Source organism: Salvelinus namaycush, chromosome 8 (assembly GCF_016432855.1).
Source record: "Salvelinus namaycush isolate Seneca chromosome 8, SaNama_1.0, whole genome shotgun sequence".
Classification (NCBI taxonomy): Eukaryota; Metazoa; Chordata; class Actinopteri; order Salmoniformes; family Salmonidae; genus Salvelinus; species Salvelinus namaycush.
Window position 1 is genome coordinate 27,156,458 of NC_052314.1, and position 10,909 is coordinate 27,167,366.

The window sequence follows — 10,909 nt, forward strand, 5'->3', positions numbered from 1 at the left end:
ATAACAACCACACAAGCAGATGAGTGGATCAAATATGACAGATTCACCAAACAATGACATGAACAAGTAAGTCAACTTAAAACTAAGAAACTAAAGTAGGCTACATTAACAACAACAACAGGGTTCAAAGTTCAGAGTTCCTTACCTGTGCTGATGTACTGCCCAAGTTATTGAATATAAGAATGATGTCACCTATAATTTTCTTTATCTTCAAGTGAAGGAATTGAAGATTTATATAAAGTCTCAACTTCTGAGAGAGTGACTCTCACTAAGCCACTGTCAAAAACACTGACACACACACACACACACACACACTCTGCCACTGAGTAACACTGAAACACACACAGAGGGCACAGAGAGAGCAGAGTGGGAGGGAGCAGCGGAAAGTGGAGAGAGACAGAAGGAGAGAGACAGTACGATTTTTAAAAGCAACCAAGATTGTTGTGAGACGTGATTCGGACTCTGATCTCTTGGCATGACTTCAGTTGAACTCTCCTTCAATCTCTGTGTCTCGCTTGTTTTCCCCTCCGCTTGCTGTCAGTATCAGTAAATAACACATCGATCCCATTTTGGAGTCCACTGTGGCTGGACCAGGAACCCATGGAGGAAGGGGGAAAGAGAGGTGCTGACATCCTGTCCAGAGTCCCCCAGGCTGAGACACACTGGGGGTTAAACCCCCCAACTCTACTCCATCCCAATTACTCTCTCTGGGTCACTAACATGGAAACCCAAGAGACTAAATCAGGATGGTCCTGGTACTGTACTGTACATCCTGATAAAAATCATATCCAGGTGGGTTGAAACATCAGTGGCAGTAGTATTTGTATGTTTTGGATGCCATTCTGCTTGTGGGGCCAAATGTTATCCTAGCACCTTCATTGTCACGTTTCCCCCCCCTACTGAAACAAAGCTGTGCTATGCATTCTGTATTCTGTCTGTATTCTGTCAGTTTAGCAGGCTGGGTCACAGTCTACTGGTCATCTTAAAGTCCAACAATACCCCTCAGTTCTGGGACTGACACAGAGCCAGATGACTTTAAGGGAAAACAGGCCTTAGGGGCTTAATTGTGTGTGTGGTATAATGATGAGAAATTAAAAATAACAGCGCTTTGTGACATCAGACATATTATCTTGCATGCCAAATTGAAATAGGCCACTTTGGCCTGGTCTAAAATAGCTTGGTTAGGACGGTATGGAAATAGATCCACTTAGAGTGGCCAGCACCTGGTCAGTATGGGACAGATGGCTGTGAACCCTGCCTGATCATGCTCTGCAAAAAGAGCATACACTGCCCTAAGACTGACTGCAGCCCTCACACGCCAAACGCTTACTGTACAGTTTACATACAGTAGAGAAATGTGAATAAAGTGATTGACGTTTCTGTAGTGCACTGGGGCAAGGCCTGACACAGGGGCTAACATTAAATGAAGCATGAAAGGGTGTAGTTTTTCACTCAGTGAAATGCTCAGTATGGGGTTCAGGTTTTGGGGTTTATAACATTGGGTGAACTGCCCAGTGATATTTTGGTCTGTGTGTGTCAGTGGAGGCTCTGCCACTGGGAAGCAGCAGCAGATGGAATTATTTGTGGTAGTTGTTGCTAGGAGGGGTTCATACCAGAGACAGTGTGTGTGTGTGTGTGTGTGTGTGTGTGTGTGTGTGTGTGTGTGTGTGTGTGTGTGTGTGTGTGTGTGTGTGTGTGTGTGTGTGTGTGTGTGTGTGTGTGTGTGTGTGTGTGTGCGAAAGAGTGTGTAGCGTGTGCACAGACCAACGAAGATGAATACACACACCCACATACACAAACCAATGATGGGCTGGTTCATGCTGCTCTCTCACAGTTTGTTTATTCTAGCTACCCAATAAATGGGGTTGGTTTCATAGCCATTCCATTGGAGCTACACTACTGTGAAAAAGACATGAAAAGAACTATGTGTGTATCCTCCGGCTTAAGTAACCATAAAACACAGGTTAATGAGACGATGAGTTTTACTGATTCAAGATGTTCACATTACTAATGCCAGGCTGGCCCACAGTAGGTTAACTTCAGGCCTGCTGTTGCTGAGTGCTCTCTGGTCTGTATAAAAGCTGGCCTGCCCCCTCTGTAATCATTAGGGCTATAACACAGTGTTCAAGGAGGCTGGGTTCAGGAAGAGAGATAGTTTGGAACTGGAAGAGATGGTTCTGGCTGAGAGCATCAGGAACTTCCAAGATGTTAGTCAACTGACAGAGCATGAAGGGCCTCCTGCCTATTAGCTCTCATTTCCATATGGAGCACACACACCTACAGTACAGTCTCCACACTGTCCAACCCAAGCATTATAACATTACACACCCACTTAATATGGAAACTCCCATTAACAACCACATACATTCGTGCTTACAAGTATGCAAAACCCACTTACACGGAGTAGGCTATTTAACTGTTTAAAAAGGGCCATGTCAAGGTCACATGACATACAAAAATGGGTACAGTACATGTCAACGTTTCCATGACAACCTTCACATTCCCAAAGCAAAATAAGAATAGGACCACTCATGAAGTTCACTTGGAAAGGAGCATAAATTACAACATGAAAAACAACAAAACAGACATCTATGAGAACTCGTTTAAACATTTTCGAACCTCTAAACTCTTATGAGTTCAACATGGAGAGGAAAATAATCCGTGTTTTCCGCTGAGGGGAAACAAACAACGGGTTGTCTTGAAAATGCTTGAAATCAGCATTTCAAATTATATGTTACGAATTGGCAAAACGTACAATGCAAAAAAGTATTTTTTCCCTTTCTGATTTTCTCTATTTTTGCATATTTTACATTAAATGTTAGCAGATCTTCAACCAAAACCTAATATTAGATAAAGGGAACCTGAGTTTACAAATAACAAAAAAGTACACTTATTTTATTTATTTAATTAACAAAGTTATGCAACACCCAATTCCCCTGTGTGAAAAAGTAATTTCCCCCTTATACTCAATAACTGGTTGTGCCACCTTTAGCTGCAATGAATGCAGCTAAAATGACATTTGCAGGTTTTCAAGCATGAACTGCTCGTTTCAAGTCCTGCCACAACATCTAAATTGGGATTATGTCTGGACTTTGACTAGGCCATTCCAAAACTTCTAATGTGTTGCTTTTTAGGCATTTTCATATAGACTTGAATGTGTTTTGCATAATTGTCTTGCTGCATGACCCACCTGAGCTTCAGCTTCAGCGCACAGACTGATGGTCTGTCATTCTCCTGTAGAATTCTCTGATACAGAGCAGAATTCATGGTTCCTTCTATTAAGGCAAGTCATCCAGGTCCTGAGGCAGCAAAGCATTCCCAAACCATCACACTACCACCCCCATGTTTGACCTTTGGTATGAGGTTCTTCCTGTGGAATGCAGTGTTTGGTTTTTGCCAGGCCTATGACCTATGTCGTCCGTGGAAGAGTGGTCCCAAATTCCTCCACAGCAACGTGAGAGACTGATCAACAACTACAGGAAGCGTTTGGTTGGAGTCAATGCAACTAAAGATGGCACAACCAGTTATTGAGTGTAAGGGGGCAATTACTTTTTCACACAGGGGCATTGGGTGTTGCATAACTTTGTTTATGAAATACATGAAATAAGTATGTAATTGTTGTGTTATTTCTTCATTCAGGTTCCTTTCACCTAATATGTCATTGAAGATCTAACATTCAGTATAAAAAATATTCAAAAAAATCAGTATGGGGACAAATACTTTTTCACAGCATTGTATGTTATGAATTTGCAAAATGTATGATGTTATGAATTCTAGCTAGCTGGCTAACATTAGCTAGGCTAGGAGTTGGGTTGGGTGGGGTGGATGCCCACCCATCCACCTCAGCCAACCCAACCAACCACCCTACTTATCGGTTTTGCCTTAAGTAATCATCTGTCTTATGTACCATACCATACCAAACGTAACATATAATTTACTATGTTACATCTAGTCTATGAGACCAGGCTGTAATCTCTGCTGACATATGTACATGGACCACAGCAACAAAGAGTAGTCTAAGCATCCACAGCTGATCCATGACCAGGTCACATGCTTTAGAACTATCCTTAGACCAATGACTGTGACTCCTGACCTCTGTCTGCTGTTATTCCTTTCAATGTCTTATTCCTCCAACTCCATAAGATTTTTCCGGCTTAATGAAAAATCTCATTTGACTACTGCCTGTTAGAGAAGAGTGGGGTAGACCTTTAACAAGGAGGAAGTCACAGACACTTAGGGCCATCTGAAGCCAATGACAGCAAAACCCTCCCCAAACACACACACATACGCACGCACGCACGCACGCACGCACGCACACACGCACACACACACACACACACACACGTTCACACACATCTGCACCCATAGCCTCCTCTGCTTCCTGATAGTGGTGGCGTATAGTTTTTGATAGATCACCTCTGTAAAGACATACAGGAATCCAGGAGAATGGGGAGAAAGACCATTCAGTCACAGGTTTAAAACACCCAGTAATTGGAGCAGTAATGGTGAGCATGTCAGGCGAATTTAAGCACTATATGGAGACACTTAAACCCCAAATCCCTGGCAGAAAGAAAGCATACCCAAATGGGCTTCAGCCCCCCCCTTGAACAACAAAGGAAATAAGGTGCTCGACTGACGGACTTAAAAATCCCAAAAAGCATTCCTTATCCCAGGACACTTGAACAGGTGACTATCCAGGAAAACAAAGAAAAATGAGGACTGTGTGTCTGCTTCGATCCTTGGCCTCAGCATGATGCGAATCAGCCTACAGTGTTCTCTCTCTCTCTCATGTGCCCTTTTTCTCTCTATAAAGAATAAGTCCTTCAACAAAAGACTGTCTCAGAAAACAGGAAGCATTTTTTATTTTATTTAACCTTTATTTAAAGGCCTAGAGCAATAAAAAACGTTATATGCCTGTGTTTTATATATACAGTTGAAGTCGGAAGTTTACATACACCTTAGCCAAATACATTTAAACTCAGTTTTTCACAATTCCTGACATTTCGTCCTAGTAAAAATTCCCTGTCTTAGGTCAGTTAGGATCACCACTTTATTTTAAGAATGTGAAATGTCAGAATAATAGTAGAGAGAATGATTTATTTCAGCTTTTATTTCTTTCATCACATTCCCAGTGGGTCAGAAGTTTACATACACTCAATTAGTATTTGGTAGCATTGCCTTTAAATTGTTTAACTTGGGTCAAACATTTTGGGTAGCCTTCCACAATCTTCCCACAATAAGTTGGGTGAAATTTGGCCCATTCCTCCTGACAGAGCTGGTGTGACTGAGTCAGGTTTGTAGGCCTCCTTGCTCGCACACGCTTTTTCAGTTCTGCAAACAAATTTTCTATAGGATTGAGGTCAGGGCTTTGTGATGGCCACTCCAATACCTTGACTTTGTTGTCCTTAAGCCATTTTGCCACAACTTTGGAAGTATGCTTGGGGTCATTGTCCATTTGGAAGACCAATTTGCAACCAAGCTTTAACTTCCTGACTGATGTCTTGAGATGTTGCTTCAATATATCCACATAATTTTCCTCCCTCATGATGCCATCTATTTTGTGAAGTGCACCAGTCCCTCCTTCAGCAAAGCACCCCCACAACATGTTCTTCGGGTTGCAAGCCTCCCCCTATTTCCTCCAAACATAACAATGGTCATTATGGCCAAACAGTTCTATTTTTGTTTCATCAGACCGGAGGACATTTCTCCAAATTGTACGATCTTTGTCCCCATGTGCAGTTGCAAAATGTAGTCTGGCTTTTTAATGGCGGTTTTAGAGCAGTGGCTTCTTCCTTGCTGAGCGGCCTTTCAGGTTATGTCGATAAAGGACTCGTTTTACTGTGGATATAGATACTTTTGTACCTGTTTCCTCCAGCATCTTCACAAGGTCCTTTGCTGTTGTTCTGGGATTGATTTGCACTTTTCGCACCAAAGTACATTAATCTCTAGGAGACAGAATGCGTCTCCTTCCTGAGCCGTATCACGGCTGCGTGGTCCCATGGTGTTTATGCTTGCGTACTATTGTTTGTTCATATGAACGTGGTACCTTCAGGTGTTTGGAAATTGCTCCCAAGGATGAACCAGACTTGTGGAGGTCTACAAATTTTTTCTGAGGTCTTGGCTGATTTCTTTTGATTTTCCCATGATGTCAAGCGAAGAGGCACTGAGTTTGAAGGTGGGCCTTGAAATATATCCACAGATACACCTCCAATTGGCTCAAATTATGTCAATTAGACTATCAGAAGCTTCTAAAGCCATGACATAATTTTCTAGAATTTTCCAAGCTGTTTAAAGGCACAGTCAACTTAGTGTATGTAAACTTCTGAACCACTGGAATTGTGATACAGTGAATAATAAATTAAATAATCCGTCTGTAAACAATTGTTGGAAAAATTACTTGTGTCATGCACAAAGTAGATGTCCTAACCGACTTGCCAAAACTATAGTTTGTTAACAAGAAATGTGTGGAGTGGTTGAAAAACGAGTTTTAATGACTCCAACCTAAGTGTATGTAATCTTCCGACTTCAACTGTATATATATTTCCACATCATGAGGTTGGAATAATAATGTGAAATTGTGAAAATTATGATAATGCCCTTTTAGTGTAAGAGCTGTTTGAAGACTTCTTTGCCAGTTTTGGTGGGATGGAGTTTTGGCCTGCCTGGTGACATCACCAGGCGACATTGGCGGCCCGTCCATTAGGGTGTTAGGGGCAGTACCCCACTTATGAATGGTAAAACATTTGACTGTTTCAATATATAATATATTGTTCAAAAAAGCTGTTGTTCAGTTACCTACTGCTCTGCCATCAGCAGCTCCGGGCATTTGGCCTGCAGTCCAGCCAGCCCTTGGATTGCTTTGCTTGCTATTGGGATTGCAGGATTTCATCACATGATTTTCACCGCACAAAGTAAATGGACCGCCCAGGGGCCTTGAAATGAACGCCTACACATTCTGGGTCTGCTCTATCAGGTACTGAAGAGCAAATTGCCATGAACTTGTAAATAAATAATCATGACAGTAATTGGGAGCCTGGGACCTGAACCAGACATCCACATAGGGCTGGGCAATATATAAAATGAATTACATTTTTATGAGCGTTTGTTCTCATGTTGTCTTTTTGGTCTTGTCTCTGCACCTTCCCATTTACACGCACGCACGCACGCACCCACGCACCCACGCACACACTCACACACACACACACACACACACACACACACACACACACACACACACACACACACACACACACACACACACACACACACACACACACACACACCAAGCTCCTCCTCCTGCCACTCACAGGAACAAAGATAAAATACCAATTCTTCCTCTGACAACAAGCAGTTTCAACTCGCTATTTGCATTTGAGGTTTGGTCCAACAGTGTCGGTCATATGGACACTGAAATACATTGAGACATTATTTTACTGTAATAGGAGACAACATAACCTCTCTAACGATACCCTTTTTATGTTTCCTCTTCAAACTGAAGAGAATACCCTACTATACTGGGAGTATCAATGAACGTTGATTCTGGAAAATGAATGCTCTCATTCTGTTGTGTGCGGCGTTGTGGTACCACGTACCGCTAGCAGTATTTTAGCCACAGACTGTTATACTAGCTGTCTAGACTGTGTTTTATAAATGCTCAATGAGCATAAAAAACTATTATATAAGGAATTGGCAACTTGTTCTCAATCTGAGAAATAAGATAGGCCACTTGATTTCAACATCTGAACAAAGTGGACAGGTTAGCATGCTGTTCAAACAGTTGGAGATGGACAGAAGGGTGTGGTCATAACAATTCAACTGTTCTACCTTGTTAGCTAGCAAGTAGATCCAAGTTGGCTAAACTTGAAAAATAAAGATTACCTGGCTATTTCCTCACTAGCTCGTGGGCTTGTGCTTAAGAGATTGTTTATGAGACCGGTGTTAATTTTCTATAATGACTGCTACAAGAAGTTAGTCATTATTAGTGAATTTGCATTATGCATGGTTCTGGTTAAATTTGTTAAACAAAAGGGCATTTTCATAGACAGACTTGAAAGCCAGATCAGCTTATATATTTCACAAGCCCTGAATTCATTAGATTATTGCTAACTGTTTCAAATGCAGTGTGTTTCTCCTGCCGTTAGATGTTTGCTAGTGGACACTATTGTAGCTACCGGCCAGCTAGCATACCGGTAGCTAGCTTGCACGCACGCCAATCAAGTCTAACTAAAGTTACTAGCGAGCTCATCATGCTTGTGACATTATGCTAGCTAGCTATCCCCTGTTAGATAATTTGTTTTCACTTGTTGCATCTGTGCTTGTTGCGTTTTCCCTGTGCCTGTGTCACCGATGCACACATTCTAAAAAAATATATTTTGGTAATCAAAACCATGGCATCATGTGCAGCAGAGGTGATTCTGTTTTAACATGTAAAAGTGAAATAGTTGTAGGCCTATTTATGCTGTTGTTCAAATGCACAGATCACTTTATATAGCTTCCCAAAGAAACAACCTGTCATTTCAAAATGTGGGTTATTATTCTGTCATGCTGCTTTGTTGACAATACAACAACAAAGCATATTTACCCACCACCCCGCGTATTCAGCCAATCAGTGGCCACCACTATCAGGCGGTAAATTAGTTAATAGACCAATAAGAAAGAGAGTTCCAAACCTCTTTGCCAATAACAGCTAGTTTTCAGTTTTCCCCTCCCCGCTCAGACCACTCTGACAGTCCTAGCTAAATTCTTTCTTTAGAAATTGCTCTTCGCTAAGAAGCTATTTTTGTTTCTTTTTGACCATTTTAATTGAAAACAATCACAGTAAGGTACTTAATTATTTCCCAGAAATTCTTTGATATTGAGATAAAAACAGCTGCATTTGACCTTTAAGACGTGTTCCTCACCCCGAAACATGTTGCCTAAGAGGAGCCATCTAAACAGCTATAACTCTGGGTCAACAAAAGTCGTTGTTTAAGCCTTAAGAAAGTCATACAGTCTACCCAGCTAACAACAAACATTCCCACAACTTTAGAGAACATTGACCTAATGTCTTATTAGGTCATTAACGTTGCCATAGGAATGTTTCCAAGAGACCATTCCCTTCATGTCAAATAGAGTTTACCCAGAATGTTCTAGACACATTAAATGAGAACGTTGCAAGAACATTCACATTCATGTGAACATTCACATCCACCTCTTTAAGGAATACCTAGGATAGGATAAAGTAATCCTTCTAACCCCCCCCCCCCCCTTAAAAGATTTAGATGCACTATTGTAAAGTGGTTGTTCCACTGGATATCATAAGGTGAATGCACCAATTTGTAAGTCGCTCTGGATAAGAGCGTCTGCTAAATGACTTAAATGTAAATGTAAATGTGTAGTTTTCTGTGAGTTAGGAGAAGATTCCATCAACGTTCCACCAAACATACACAAAACATGGTTGCTATGTTCTCAGAATATAAGATAGACATTTTCTATATACGTTTCATGGTAAAGTTGCAAGACCATTCATGTGTCCAGTTTTCTGAGGGTTAGGAGAATATTCCATCAACTTTATATACACACACAACATGGTTGCCATGTTCTCAGAATATAAAATATTAATATTCTAGACACTTTTCATGGGAACGTTGCAAGAACACTCACATATTTTAGACACTTTGACATACATGATTACATTGTGCTTGTTAATTTATACTGTAATTATTATTCAATATGTTCTCACCTGGGATTTGAACTCACAACCTCTTGGTTCACGGTACTCTTCCTGCTACACCACCAAGCCTGTGTCAGGTATCAGTTAATCTGACTATTCTATCATCATTGACTTTATTTATTTCAGCAATTTAAGGGCTTTCTGTATAGTTGTCAAACCGGTGCACCTGGCACCTACCACCACATTCCGTTTAAAAGGCACTTTATTTAACTAGGCAATAAGAACGAATTCTTATTTACAATGACGGCCTAGGAACAATGGGTTAACTGCCTTGTTTAGGGTACCTTGCCAGCTCAGGGATTCGATCTAGCAACCTTTCAGTTACTAGTCCAACGCTCTAACCACAAGGCTATCTACCACTCTTAAATCTTTTGTCTTACCCATTCACTCTCTGAATGGCACACATACACAATCCATGTCTTAATTGTCTCAAGGCTTAAAAATCCTTCTTTAACTTGTTTCTTCCCCATCATCTACACTGATTGAAGTGGATTTAACAGGTGACATCAATAAGGGATCGTAGCTTTCACCTGGATTCACCTGGTCAGTCTATGTTATGGAAAGATGCTAATGTTTTGTTCACTCAGTGTATGTTACAGTGCCTTGCAAAAGTATTCATCCTCCCTTGGCGTTTTCCTATTTTGTTGCATTACAACCTGTAATTTAAATGGATTTTGATTTTGATTTCATGTAATGGACATACACAAAAATTTGAAATTGGTGAAGGGAAATTAAAAAAATAACTTGTTTAAAAAATTCACCAAACATTTTTATACGGAAAAGTGGTGCGTGCATATGTATTCACCCCCTTTGCTATGAAACCCCTAAATACGCTCTGGTGCAACCAATTACCTTCAGAAGTCACATAACTAGTTAAATAAAGTCCACCTGTGTGTAATCTAAGAGTCACATGATCTGTCACATGATCTCAGTATATATACACCTGTTCTGAAAGGCCCCAGAGTCTGCAACACCACTAAGCAAGGGGCACCACCTATCAAGCGGCACCATGAAGACCAAGGAGCTCTCCAAACAGGTCAGGGACAAAGTTGTGGTGAGGTACAGATCAGGGTTGGGTTATAAAGAAACATCCGAAACTTTGAACATCCCACGGAGCACCATTAAATCCATTATTAAAAAATTTAAAGAATATGGCACCACAACAAACCTGCCAAGAGAGGGCCGCCCACCAAAACT

The 10,909-nt window shown here is 41.0% G+C and overlaps 1 protein-coding gene across 2 annotated transcripts in view; it reads right to left on the reverse strand.

Moving 5' to 3' along the window:
- LOC120052571 (palladin-like) overlaps window positions 1-310 on the reverse strand; it is a 75,867-nt gene extending 75,557 nt beyond the window's left edge. For both annotated transcript variants that reach the window (XM_038999557.1, XM_038999556.1), the window contains exon 1: window positions 146-310. The gene's annotated coding sequence lies outside the window, so the exon portion shown is untranslated. The remainder of the gene's footprint in view (window positions 1-145) is intronic.
- Between the last annotated feature and the right edge of the window lie 10,599 nt (window positions 311-10,909).